Source organism: Eschscholzia californica, unplaced genomic scaffold (genome assembly GCF_041429995.1).
Source record: "Eschscholzia californica isolate CP2 unplaced genomic scaffold, dmEscCali1.0.p SCAF_6, whole genome shotgun sequence".
NCBI classification, from domain to species: Eukaryota; Viridiplantae; Streptophyta; class Magnoliopsida; order Ranunculales; family Papaveraceae; genus Eschscholzia; species Eschscholzia californica.
Genome location: NW_028238483.1, coordinates 35523275 through 35538904, shown reverse-complemented (window position 1 = coordinate 35538904; position 15630 = coordinate 35523275).

Below are 15630 nucleotides of genomic sequence, written 5' to 3'. Positions count from 1 at the left end.
TGAAAAAAATAATGATTTTGAAAAAAAATAATAATTTTGTAGAAGAAAATATTTTTTTGTTGATTTTAAGTTTGAAATTTAGGTTTATTAATCCAAAATCCTAGCAAATCCTAAGGGGTAGGGTGAGATTTTGTTCCAATACAAATTTTGGAATTAGGAATCCTTAGGATTCAAGAGTCCTAAGATTTTTGGTAGCCAAACAAACCAAAGATTCATGATTCCTACCAAATTCCACTTTTGATAGGAATCCTACTTAGGAATCCTGCAACCAAACACACCATACTTCATTTATGTGAAAATACTAAGATTCATATTCTAATATTTTCTGATTACAAATAACTTTTTCTAATGGGCGTGTCAAACCTCTCAATCTCTAATAGTAATAATAGATTTCTATTTTCAAATCGGCTCAACTAAAATTAGGAAAATATTTTAAATTTTTGTTGAAGAATACATAGTAAGTAGAGGCAATTGACGTCTTTTTTCCAAAAACATTTTTTTACGACATGAAATAAAATGTCATGACACATACTAGTGTAAATGGTGTACATAAGAAGATGCACAGATCGTGAAGTCAAGAGGACAATCAAGAAGACAAGACAAAGATTAAAATTATTAGCCATTGTCGACTCTTCCTTGGATAAATTTCTATAACATGGAAGAGATTAAGAGAAGCTACTTACGTGAAGCCGAGAAGACAATCAACAAGACAAGACAAAGATAAAAATTATTAGCCATTATTATCGACTCTTCCTTGGATTTGTGAGAAAACAAAGAGATTATCATTCTCTATTTATAATAGCAATGTTTCATTCAAATACTTATCTGATCCTAATTAACCCTCATCGTGGCAACTATATCACATATATGTATATATATATATATATATATATATATTGCTGGGTTGACATTTTTCTTTTACTGAAACCAATAATTTAATTTTGGGTATCAAAAATACTGTCGGACTCCTATAAATTAGGATCTCAGAACAAGAGTTAAAGTAAAAAAAACACCATCAAAGAAAATACAAACCATAAAGCCAATCACCACATTATTTTCATCAACAAAGAAAAAAAATCACAACATAATGTTATTGTTGGAAATTTGCTTTAGGTATTAATGATATAATATTGATTATCCAGAAGATCGAATAATATTTTGATATCTATACAACCAGTGGCCTTGCCACAAATTTATTTCGGTGGGTGCACAATTTTAAGGTAGTTAATACAAAAAAAAACTAAGTAAGCAAAATTATTTTTATTAACTATAAGATCTCAAATAAACACACATCTATAATTATCCTCGACGAGTTCGATCTATAAATCTCTTCATTCTTGCCATTTTCTATCGAACTAGTATCAAGCTTCTTTAATTATGCCAACAATTTGTTAGTACATTTCCGCTTAAAATATCTTTTCGTGACTTTTGAAAACAAATAAATAAAACAAAATTAGGTTTTTATTCTCAACTTGCAATGTAAAATAAACAATGTTTGAGTATATCACATAAGTTTAATTAGTTTTGAAAATGTCTTTCAAATCGATAGAAAAGTTAAACACAATGAAATAAAAAATTAATAATATTATTAACTAATGTTTTGCATAACTAGGATTACTTCAAACCCCATTGTGTAACAAACCTGAAATGCTATTAAAATCTAAAGAGGGAAAGAGAGAATGAAAGAAACAATGACTTTAATTTAAATTAAAAATACTTCAAGTGGTTTGTAATCGAGAACAAAAAAAGAATAATCTTTAAGATTTAATGATAATGAGTTTGTGCAGACCATATAAAAAATACTATAAATATGTCAGCAAACATAAAATTTTAATGAAAATACCTAAGTTAGATCCACAATTAGTTTTTCATACAATAATCTAGTTGACTATTTTTTGTTGTTTTAGGAATCTGTCTACCAGATTTGAGTTATTGAATTCATTAAATGATTAATTATAAAATAATATTTATTTTCTAGACATTTGGAGTTGCATAAACTTACTATGATTTCATCATCTTCCTTCTTAATGACCTACATGGAATTTCTATTTGTCTCAAGCAATAGTTTATTAATGATTTAAATACAGGTCTCTAACACATTCAGAAGCAAGGAATGAAACTTCGGTTTCGGTGGAAATTTCGGTCGGCCCAAAAGTGGAAACATTTCGTGAAAACGTTTCGGTCAGTGTGGAAGTTTTACAAATCTATGAAAACGATAAAAATATCATGCAATTGTATATAGCAAAACTCTTTAATCATCAATAAGCATAAAATAGATGCAATCTTGTGACATTGCCCGCCAATGTCACTGGTTCTGCATTTACGTGATAGAAATTAAATAAATATTAGAATAACACTATTGAAGACGGATTTGTAACGACATTTGTTAATTTGAGGGTGAGATTGTTATGAAGACATAATCTAAGGGGCTAAAATAGATATGTGACAAAATATGTTAATTGGAGTGTTAATCTGCACTAAAATAGTTAGGTTTGGGGGCTAAATTGAAATACTTATGAAAATTAATACCCACAAAATAACATCTGTTATTTTGAGGGTTTACCTGAAAATATGTTCATCCCTTGAATTAAAGAGAATTTCTAAAGGCAAGTTGTATTGGCGCCCCATTTATTCTTGGTCTCCTTCTAAAAAAGATCTTTAGGGGCGCCAATAATACTTTACAAAGTCGCCTTTATAATTACCCACAAATAAACCCTAAAACAAACCCTAATATCAAATCTCCAAACCAGTGCCGTCGAAGATCAAACGACACTTCATGTCTCTCGAGCTTTTCTTTCAAACTAAAATCATAAAACTTTGATAATCTTCTCTATTACAATAAATATGTGAAGAAGTGAAGAGATTTTATAAAGAAGTATGAAGAGATGGTGAAGAAATACTGAGTAATTAACCAAAAAATGAAGAAGAGAGAGATAAGGTATGATCTTTTGATCTGATTTTCAGTTCTAACAAGTTTGGATTCTAATAGGTATGATATATTGACCTGATCTTTCGAAAATTAGCATTCTTTTCGAGATTTCCTGACACGAAACTTCTGTAAGTGAAGTTTCGTTGCGGTAACTTGAAAAACCGAAATATTTCGGTCATTTCGACCGAAATATTTTGATTTTTCATTCCTTGTTCAGAAGGCATCACGATGTACGATGTTAATTGTTAGCTGACAAACTTACGTTGCAAGATGACAAGAAAGTTTGACATCACATAATATCTCTATAGAAAGTGATGGTAGCCCGGCCACTCCTCCAGCTGAATATCGGCCAAGTGACTTGGTCGGGTCAGATTTAGAGAGAAAGTGAAAATCTCTCTCTCTAAATCTGAACCGGCCACGTCACCCAGGGACGTAACTAAGTGAGGGTCAGGAGTGGCCATGGCCCCCCTGACCCTCAATCTTATTCTAGCTATTGTTTGTTGAACTGCTTTTTCTAGCTGTTGTGTTAGTAAAATGTTACTATGTTTCGCCTTAGTTTATTTGTCCCCTTAACCCAACCAAATCCAACCCAAGCCACAATAACACCAATTCCTACCCACACACCAAAAGACCTAATAAATTATCTCAACCTCAAGTCTTCCATGGCCCACATTACCCACCTCTAAATTATCAAAATTTCCACCACTTCAATATATTATTCTAATGCTTAACCATTAAATTTATCTTCCTTTGCAATTACATCTTATTGAAAAATTTTATGTTTTGTCAAAAAAAAACTTAGTTTTAAGTAGGCATAACCATTCAAATGGCTAGAAGAGAAATCAAAATATTAATGACGATTGATTTGATACATTAAAGAGAAAAAAAAACTATCATGGGTAGTAGATCTATGTTATTTTCCTTATTTGTGTTTAATCTTCATCACTTCATTGTTATTTTTTTGTGGTAATTTTGCATGAACTTATTATAAAAATTTCCCAAATTAGTTATGACTAGCATGTTCTGGCCCCCTCCTCACAAAAATTCTGGTTCCGTCCCTGACGTCACCTAATCGGGATTCAGCTGGGAGATTGGTCGGACATACCATCAACATTGACGTCTCTATTATGTACCACTAAAAACTAATTATATCCAGAGTCCGTTATTCTAAGGCCCAAAATATGAGGAATAACAAGAAAGAGGCCCAATCTTAAATATTAATGAGAAAAAAACCCACTATGTACAAGTACCACTATACCCTTTATTACACAAAATCATGCCCATAAAATCCCACCCACTTTCCCATCCAAATTAATTTGGTCAGTCTTCTTATTACAAAAAGGGAAACCAAGATTTTTTACTTTTTTATTCTTCATTCTTTTTTACTTTCCCAGAAGCTAAAGACCATAATCGTTTTCTCTCTCTACCTTCACCGGAATTGGGTGATCGGACATGAAATTAGTTTCTTCGGAAACGAAGTCCGACCATTGAACTACCGGTATGATTTCATCTTCATCTTCTTTAATGTTTCATCTTCTTTAATGTTTCATCTTCATCTTCTTTAATGTTTCATCTTCATCTTCTTTAATGTTTCATCTTCTTTAATGTTTCATCTTCTTCTTCTTCTTTAATCTTCATCATCATACAATCATAAGTTTTATTTAATGATGTTCAATCTTCTTATAAGATTTTTGAGTTTTACTTCTACATTCTCTAATTTCTTTAACAAGGTAAAATCCATTATACAGATTTTTGTTCTAAGAAACTAAAAAGTACAAAGTTAGATCTATTTTTCGGTTTCTCTCTCTAGAAATTACGTTTAAGCAGATGTTGATGTTTAACAGACAAATTGTCAGGTGTTTTAAGCATGTTAGAATATGTTGTTCGTTAAGGGGGTCTGTTTCCAACATTGTAGTTGACATTCTTCAAAATGTCCGGAACAAAATCGCAAATGTTTAGATTAGAACCCAACATGTTTGCAACATAACTTTAAATGTTTCAAAAAACCCCCAAAATGTTAAACGAATAAAAAAAGGTTTTTTTTACCAAGTAAAACCCTAAACAATCATCAACATTCCCGTGAATGGCTGAAACATAACCCAAAATGTCTTCAACATATTTGAAAATGTTTCCAAAAACCCCCCAAAATGCTAAACCAAGAACAAATACTTATTTACTCAGTAAAACACTCGAAATTCATCAACAAACCCATGAATGTCTGGGACAAAACCCAAAAAGTACAAAGTTAGATCTATTTTCAGGTGTTTTAAGCATTTTAGAATATGTTGTTCGTTAAGGGGTTTTGTTTCAAACATTTAGGAGTTTGTTGATGATTTTTTGGGGTTTTACTTGGTAAAAAGCTATTGTTCTTCGCTAAGCATTTTAGGAGTTTTTTTGGAGACATTTACAGTTATGTTGAAGACATTTGGGATTCTGTTTCAAACATTTAGGGTTTTGTTGTTGATTTTTGGGTGTTTTACTTGGTAAAAAAGCTTTTGTTCTTCGTTAAGCATTTTAGGGGTTTTGGGAAAAATTTAAAGTTAAGTTGAAGACATTTTGGGTTATGTTTCAAACATTTAGGGGTTTGTAGATGATATTTTTTTTTTACTTGGTACAAAAGTGATTGTTCTTCGTTAAGCATTTTTTGTTATTCAAAATACCGACACTTCTTCAATAATGAGAACACTTTCTCTTTTGTTAAAAGCATACTTATCAATTGTTTAATCTATATTTTTGCTCTTCATATTCGGGATTCATTCTGAATGAGAATGTCTTTGACATTTTTTGCTAATGCTAAACATTTTTAGAAATGTTGATAACGTTCGTTTTAATGTCTCGAGCATTTTCCAATATTCCTACTGCATATAATCATTTGTTCATTCCGCTTGCAGAATTTTCATCTATGGAACCGGATAGAGTACCTGTTACTTCTCAAAATAATGATAAGAAAAGCTAGTTTGTGAATCATGTCGAACCCAATTGTAATTGTCATTCTTCCGTATGTCTCCAACATGAATTAGATATTTGCAAATATGTTGCTTATTTGTCTTAGAAACTCTTCTTTTTGTCTATGAATTTTATATATTGTTCCAAACATTCTAACTCATGTTGTATAGTGAATGGATCCTTACATGGCTAACTCTTATTTTGTAAATTTCTTATTCATCCAAAACAGTGTCAAACAATGTAAAAAACGCACCTAAAGAATGTCCATAACATTATTGATTGTTTCTTCATATTTTGTTTAATTCTTGAGACAAACTGTTTATTGTCTCTGCATCTCATATATTTTGAAGAACAAATTTTTTGTTAACTTAATCATAAAATGTTATGAACATGTCCAACATTGTAGGTGACATTCTTGAAAATGTCAAGAATAAAACCGCAAATGTTTAAATCATAACCCAATATGTTTTCAACATAACTTTAAATGTTTCAAAAAAAAATCCCAAAATGTTAAACGAATGACAAAAGTTTTTTTACCAAGAAAAACCCTAAACAATCATCAACATTCCCCTGAATGTCTGAAACAAAACCAAAAATGTCTTCAACATATTTTTAAATGTTTTCAAAAACTCTCCAAAATGCTAAACTAAGAACAAAGACTTTAAAACACCCAAAATTCATCAACAAATCAATGAATGTCTGGGACAAAACCCAAAATAACTACAACAAACCCGTAAATATTTGAAACAGAACCCAAAATGTCTTTAACATAACTATAAATGTTTTCAAAACCACCCAAAATGCTAAACGAAGACAAAAGTTTTTTTTACCAAGTAAAGCACTTAAAAATCATCAACATTTGCCTGAATGTCTGAAACTGAACACAAAATGTCGTCAACAAAACCATAAATGTTTGAAAAAGAACCCCAAATGTCTTCAACATAACTTGATTGATGTTACCGCCAAAATCCAGATTTTGTGCCTTAAAAAAAATTAATAAATGTTTTAAACATTTTAAATTTGTTTTAGAAACAATGTTCATGCAACGAGCAAACTCGAAAATGTTTGATTTATTTAGTCAGTTTTATCTACATTTCCGATTTTGTTCGAAGATAACATCAATTTTTTTGCAAACAAAAAAAAGAAAATAAAACAAAACACTATTATCGAACAAATCATATTGACAAATACAACACATCAAAATACTTCTGACACATCTCAGTTTGTTCAAAGCGAAAACAAATTTGCTCTTGTTTTTTCGGTTTTGCAATAAACAAAAGAAGCTTATTGCAAAAGCATCTGCAAATTTCCTCACAACAAAATCCAACCTATATAAACATGTAGTTACAGCGGAAATCCCACTCTAAGAATCCAAAACATTTTGAGTTTTGTTGACACGAAAACAATTATTTTCATTAATTTTCCAATCTTCGTTAAAGTTGTCAATTCTGCCCGTTTTCTTTGTGCAAGTTTCTTCTAGCCCGACTTTAAGGTACATTTAATCTGGACAACTTTTTTATCCCAAGGATGTTTTTCCTCTCTCCTTCAACCACCTCTGTTTCCTTCTCATTTCTCCCTTTTCTTTCCGCTTTATGGCAGCAAATGGTTCCTTGCATAGGACAATTATAACATTGTTATCAGCTTCAGAAATTTTCCAAAAACATATAGCATGCAAACTTGGACACAAACATAAATGTTGTCAACATTTCACAATTTGATTATTATTCTGAAAATGTACAGTAACATTTTAAAATATGTCTCAAACAAATAAAAACTATCAGAGAGCAACTTAATAAAAGAAACCAAACCCTTGGTATAACTAAAACATATTTGAAATTGTTTGGAACATTAATGTACTTGCAGAGAGAAGGATGACAAATGAAGTAATTAAATGTTTATTGCTAATAATAGTTTCGTGCTCAAAGCATTATTGCAAAAACATAAACATCTAAGAAGATGTTGATAGCAAGTTAGGAATTGCAAACATCAACCAAGGAACTGCAACAAAAAAATCATCATTGCCGAAAATATTATTAAGTTAAAAAACACAATCACTAAGTGAATATTTGGAGCAAGCATTTTCGAGTTTGGCCCCTGAATCAACATTGTTTCTACAACAAATTTAAAATGCTTAAAACACCAATCAATTTTTGTAAGAGTCAAAATCTGGATTTTGATGGTAACAACTATAACAATACACAAAACATTTTTCAGTTTGCTCGTTGCATTAACATTGTGCTAACAACATATTCTAAAATGCTTACAATACTTGTCAATTTGTCTGTTAAACATCAATATCTACTAAAACGTAATTTCTAGAGAGAGAAACCGAAAAATAGATCTAAGTTTGTACTTTTTCAGTTCTTAAAAATGACGAAATATATAAAATATTTTCCAGTTTGCTAGTTGCATCAACATTGTTTCTACAACAAATTTAAATTGCTTAAAACACCAATCAATTTGTGGAAGGGACAAATCTGAGTTCTGGTGGTAACATCTATAAAAATGAATAAAACATTTGTAAATTTGCTCGATGTATTAAAATCGAACTAAAAACATATTTTAAAATGCTTAAAACAACAACCAATTTGGTTGTTAAAAATCAAAATATGTTAAAAACGTAATATCTAGAGAGAGAAACTTAAAAACAGATCTAAAATTGTACTTTTGTTTTCTTAGAACAAAAATATCATATTAAAGTTAAAAGAATAGATCTAAAAAGATATCAAACATTGAAGAACAAATCATATGCTTAAGTTTGAAGAACAAATCATATGCTTAAATGAAGATGAACAAAACATGGTGTTGATGATAAAGATGAACAGAAATAGATAGAGATTGTTAGCATGAAATGAAGGTGCAATGAAGATGCTTAAATGAAGATGAACAAAACATGGTGTTGGTGATAAAGATGAACAGAAATAGATAAAAATGGTTAGTATGAAAATAAAGTGAAATGAAGATGAATCTAGAGAGAGAAAAGATGGAAGAAAGATGAAGATCAAGAAATACTTTTCTGTGAAGATAAAGTACCTGTAGATGGAAGGGGAGAGATTTAAGGAGAGAGATTCCCGGCGAAATGATCGGGATGCTCAGTCCGGTTATGATTTGTGTGTGATATTTCGCTGCCAAATATGAGAGAGAGAGAGAGGATGGAAGGAAAATAGTTTTGTAGAGAGGGAAACTAAATATATACAGGAAGTTTGAGAGGGAAAAAAATCCTTAATATATAAAGGGCAAAAGAGGTATTATCTGAAAATATGACTACTTAGAGATGAGTAAATGAGCATTGGGATCAGGAAAAGGGTTTGATCTTTGTTTATTTTTAAAAAAATGGGGTTTTCAACTAATATTAATACATAGTGGGCCTGGTTTTGTATTTGAGCCCATTTTTTGGGTTTTTCAATAAAAAATTCTTATATCCACTCGTGGGGCAAAATTCTCAATCCTGGCGGGTGGTGAACCACCACAACCAAAAAGGATGAAAATATAAATATATAAAACAAGGGTTGGGTATCTTTATTAACAAAAAAAAAAAAAAAAAGGGTTGGGTATCTAAGTTGAAGTAGGAACTATTTTGCTCTCCTGTTAAGCAGTTGACCATTTACTGAAATCTTTGAGAACTTTGTAACTTTATACCACAACTATACTTGGTAATGAAAAAACCCTGGGAAGGATCTGATTTCTATGATACAAAAAAATACCGGAAGAAACAGGTAGGCGACATGGCTGGAAGTTGTTCCAGCCTTTCTGTTTCTTCTGGTAGGCAGAGAAACCAACTTTACACCCTCAACACAGGTTTTGGGGTCTGAAGCACCCGTTACAGAGGGAACAATCTTTACATTGTAGAAGGGTTTGAGAGGAATGTGAGGAGGTCTGCGGTGGACTTATCAAAATCTTAGCTGCGACTTGAAACTGGTTCCTACATCTATTGATATGCTCGAGGAAGATTTACAGATTCTGGTCAGTCTTCATTTTCCTAAAGATTTTAAAAAATATAATAATTTGGTTCATCTTATTGTTTAGGTCATGTTTCATCGATAGATATAAGCATAATACGTGCATATTTCACAGGTGTCACAACGGATGGAATGGAGTTAACCAATTTCCAGTGGGAAGCAATAACCATAACCTCGTGGAGTTTGGTGGGTCTCGCCGCAACTGTTCCAACAGATATCCTCTTCTTCCGCAAAAGGGGACATCACAATAGCTATGCTCAAATTCCAGTGCCTTCTTATAGGGTTGTGCTGAGGATCACACCCACACTCAGGGTATATGGCAAGCTCTTCTAGAGATGGTTCGCAGTTGTTGCCTGGAATTCATTCTTCTAGTAATTCAGGAGCATTCGCAGCCACCGAGTTTCGTGGTAATGACAGAAGAGGAAGGTCTAGATCATCTTATGATGACTCATGCTCGTATCATCACGAGGCTTATGCCCATGGTCGCCGAGTTATTGCTGACGTGTGCGCTTTCTTCCTTCCCTTTCCACTTCTATAATCTATACACTTAACCATTTGGATAGCATATCTGTCCTATTCCAAAAGATTCTAAATTCAATCAGAGGATAATTGCTTACTGATTTGCAGGGGAGTTTGACGGTTAACCGAGCAGTCATGTAAGATTCTAGGGATTTGACTGACCAACACTGGAATATGAGGCTAGACATTGATAACATGAGCCACGAGGTCGTTAAGATTAGACTTCGGTTTCTGTAAGATATTCTTTCTACTACTTGTTGGCTATTTGCTAATGTCGAACTACTGTCTTATTGAGGCAGGAGTTGCTTGCTCTAAGGGAAATTAAGAATTGGTCATGTTAGCACGGGTTTGTCTGAAGATTTTGTCTCAAAGTGTTGGACAAAGACAGGTAATTTCTAACATCGGCCAAGTCCAGGAGGAACAAACTTGCATAATCTGCCTAGCAAGAGTTACTCAACCAGAATGCAAATTTTTTCTTTTTGGTGGATGATTTGAAACAATTTGTAAGTAATGGCAGGAAGATTACAAGAATGAGGACGAAGTTGATAAACTGTGGACATGACTACCATGTTAAATGAATCACAAAATGGTTATCGATAAAAAATGCATTTTTGTTCGTTATGCAAAGCTCTGGTGAGTTGACAGATAAGTCGAAGGAGGAATAAGCAGCTCTACCTCCGATTCTAACACATTAGTTGAACGATGATTATGTATTAACCCGTTTATCTCCTTCACTGATTTACGTAGATATTTGAACCACAACCACGAAGGATGAAATATAAATACTTAAAACAACAACTACTACTACAAAGAAGATGCATAAAATGGCAGGCTATTTACATTATCAACCCACTTCATTGAAAGAAAATTACCGAAATTCCAAAGCCACAAAGGATGAAAAAAAAATACTTATTACATAAAACAAGAAGTTCAAAAAACTTGCATAAAATGTTAAGTCTTGGTATTATCAGCCCCATTTAGTGATCTATAACGCAGCAGGCACAAGTATACGGGTCGGTAGAAACACAACTCCGATCCATAGCATAATATCCATATGCTTCGTAGCATGGAGTAATACAATCACCACTAGTCCATATATCACAGTAATCTACAGGACCTAATACCTCCCAACTACAAACTTGACCCTCCACCATCTCTGCAACAAAGTACCACAAAACCACAATATTGAGGTGAAGAAGGGGACACACCTCACCAGGGCCGTGCCTGAGAATTCGGGGGCCCTGTGCGAATTTTTTTTGTGGCCCTTTTATATAATAAAAAAATTACGAACGAACATTGAATAAATACAAAGTAATATGTTAGTACATAGTATCAGGGTCGTGGCTGAGAATTTAATACTAATGAATAAAAAAACAACATTGACTTCATTGATGTGAAAAATACTAATACTGGATTTGGTTGCAGGATCCTAATTAGGATTCTTATTAAAATTGAGAATTGATTGGAATTATGATTCCTAAGTAGGAATCCTATGTCGAAAATTTTTATTGGACCAAAATCTCGCCCTATTCTCTAACATTTGGTCAGAGTCGTGGCTGACAATTTGAGAGTCCCGGACGAAATTTGATTTTGGATTTTTTGTACAATAAAAAAATTACGAGCAAAATGATAAAAAAAGAAAAAGTGTGTAGTATATAGTCTAATTGATTTTTTGAATATAATACCGTTTGCATCATGATTTTCACATACGTATTTTTGGAATCTTTTTTAAGAACACTTAGATTGATATTAAAGAGACTTAGATTCAAGTCATTCTTGTGGAAGCTCCCCCACCATAACCAATAGAGTTATTGGACTTTTCATGATAAATGTTATGTTGTTTCCCATATCACATATTAAGATCCTTAGTGGGAAATGAGCTTCTTGCTGGTGGGGGCTCAGGCCAAATGTCCGACCCGACCCCTCTCAGCCACGACTCTGGATTTGGTAGGATTTTGGATTAATAAACTAAAATTTCGAACTTTAAAATCAACAAAAATAACTTAAAAAAAATATTTTTTTCTACAAAATAGTTGTTTTTAATATATATATTTTTTTTCATATTCCGTTATTTTCCGAAAATCATTCTTTCCAATTTTTTCTTCTTCTGAAACCACTTTACCTTGAAAATTGTTTTTCCCGCGAAAATATTTCCTGGGAAATCGATTTTTTTCCCCCAAATCCGTCTTCTGAAACAGATTTTTACGATAAACCGTTTTCTTTTTCCTGAAAATCAATTTTCCCCGAAAACTGATTTTTTCCGAAACTAATTTTTTGCCTGAAAACAATTTTTCTTACAAAAATGTTTTTCCCCACGATTCGGAAAAATACAGTATTCGAAGGAGAAAAACGATGATTCGGGGAAAAAACGGTCTGCAAGGGAAAAAATCGTGAAAAACAGATCTCAAAAAAATGGTTTTCTGGAAAAAAAAAAAAGTTCCAAAATATTTTTTTTCTGGGGAAAACGGTTTTTAACAAAAAAAATTATGAAGAAACAACTTTCGAAAACAATAGCGGTTCTCGCATAAAAGAATAGTTTTAAATCCTGGAATTCGAATTAGTTGTCAAACAAAAAAAAATTTATTTGGACTCATGAATCCGGATTCACGATTCCTTCATCCAAACACACCATAAGATTCTTTTTCTGATATTTCCTAATGTTTAGGATACAAATAATTTTTTTCTTATGCGCGTGTCAAACCTCTAATCGTAATAATAGATTTCTATTTTCAAATCAACCCAACTAAAATTAGGAAAATATTTTTAATTTTTGTTGAAGAATAGTAATAAGTAGAGGCAATTGACTTCTTTTTTACGACGAAATAAAATACCATGACAAGCTACTAGTATAAATGGTGTACAGAAGAAGATGCACAGGTCGTGAAGTCGAGAAGACAAAGATAAAAAAAATATTAGCCAGTGTCCACTCTCTTAGATAAATTTCTAAATATCATGAAAGAGATTAAGAGAAGCTACTTACTTGAATCTGAGAAGACAATTAAGAAGACAAGACAGAGATAAAAATGATTAGCCATGGTCGACTCTGCCTTGGATTTGTGAGAAAACAAAGAGATTATCATTCTCTATTTATAGGGTTAATTCCGTTTTGGCCCCCATATTGTGACCAACTCACCGTTTTGGCCCCCAATTGTGTCCGGCAGTTCGTTTTGGCCCCAATTTCCTATTTGGCCCCACCATATTTTTGTAAGCTTCTCCATTATACCCTTATGGCAAATTCGTAATTTAAATGTGTTTTCTTTCTCTTTGTCCACCTCACCAAGCAATTTCCACGTCACATTTGTCCACATAAGGTCGCCGGAAAATGTCGCCGGAAAATGTCGCCGGCGACATCATTTCCGGCGACCACCATTTTTTTTTTTTTTTTTTTTTAACTTCTTCTTCTCCAACCATCTCCTTCTTCTTCTCCAACCATCTCCTTCCTTCTTCTTCTCTCTCTTTCTCCTTCTTCTTCTCTCTCTCCTTCTTCTTCTCTCTCTCTTCCCCTCTTCTCTCTCTCTCCCCCTCTTCTCTCTCTGTTAGGTTTCCGGCGAAGGGAAACCCTTCGCCGGAAACCGTCTGGATCTGGGGAAAACCCCAGATCCAGACCCCTCTTCGTCTGGAAATTTCCAGACGAAGAGGAACCCCTCTTCGTCTGGAATTTCCAGACGAAGAGGAACCCCTCTTCGTCTGGAATTTCCAGACGAAGAGGAACCCCTCTTCGTCTGGAATTTCCAGACGAAGAGGAACCCCTCTTCGTCTGGATTTTCCAGACGAAGAGGACCCCTCTTCGTCTGGATTTTCCAGACGAAGAGGACCCCTCTTCGTCTGGATTTTCCAGACGAAGAGGTGTCTGGATCTGGGGTTTTCCCCAGATCCAGACGGTTTCCGGCGAAGGGTTTCCCTTCGCCGGAAACCTAACAGAGAGAGAAGAGGGAGAGAGAGAGAAGAGGGGAAGAGAGAGAGAAGAAGAAGGAGAGAGAGAAGAAGAAGGAGAAAGAGAAGAAGAAGGAGAGAGAGAGAGAAGAAGAAGGAAGGAGATGGTTGGAGAAGAAGAAGGAGATGGTTGGAGAAGAAGAAGGAGATGGTTGGAGAAGAAGAAGTTAAAAAAAAAAAAAAAAAAAAAATGGTGGTCGCCGGAAATGATGTCGCCGGCGACATTTTCCGGCGACATTTTCCGGCGACCTTATGTGGACAAATGTGACGTGGAAATTGCTTGGTGAGGTGGACAAAGAGAAAGAAAACACATTTAAATTACGAATTTGCCATAAGGGTATAATGGAGAAGCTTACAAAAATATGGTGGGGCCAAATAGGAAATTGGGGCCAAAACGAACTGCCGGACACAATTGGGGGCCAAAACGGTGAGTTGGTCACAATATGGGGGCCAAAACGGAATTAACCCCTATTTATAATAGCAATGTTTCATTCAAATACTTATCTGATCCTAATTAACCCTCATCGTGGCAACTATATCACATAATATATATATATATATATATATATATATATATATATATATATATATATATATATATATATATATATATATATTTGATGCCTTGACATTTTTTACTGAAATAATAATTTAACTATCAAAAATACCTACACTCCTATAAATTAGGATCTCGATCTAACAGTTAGAGTAAAAAAAACATCAAAGAAAATACATACCATAAAGTCAATGAGTACATTATTTTCATCAACAAAGAAAAAAATCACACCATAATATTATTGTAGGAAATTTGGTTTAGGTATTAATGATACAATATTGATTAACCAGAAGAGCGAATAGTATTTTGATGTCTATACAACACTTGCAATACATTGTCAACAGTTGGTAGCCCAAGTGGTTCCAAGGTGTTGACATAAACTCCAGAAGTCCCTGGACGTCCCAGGTTCGTCCCAGAAGAGGTAAAATATTAATGTAGTGTAGTTGGACTATAGGTCTTAAGAGTTTGAGTGGGTTTATAGGCCAGGTCATGTTAGATTTTGAGTGGACGGGTAGCAAGCTTGTATGACAATGTAATCGGTTTCCAAAAAAAAAAACACTTGCAATACATTAGAATGGACTTGCAACCAATGGCAATGCGGCAAATTTATTCTGGTGGGAGCACAATTTTGAGGTAGTTGATAAAAAAACTGAGAGCAAAATTATTTTTGTTGACTATAAGATCTTAAATAAACACACATCTATAATTATGATCGACCAGTTCAATCTACAACTCTTTGTTTTTTTTTGTCACTCTCTATTTTCAAACTAGTATCAGGCTTCTATGAT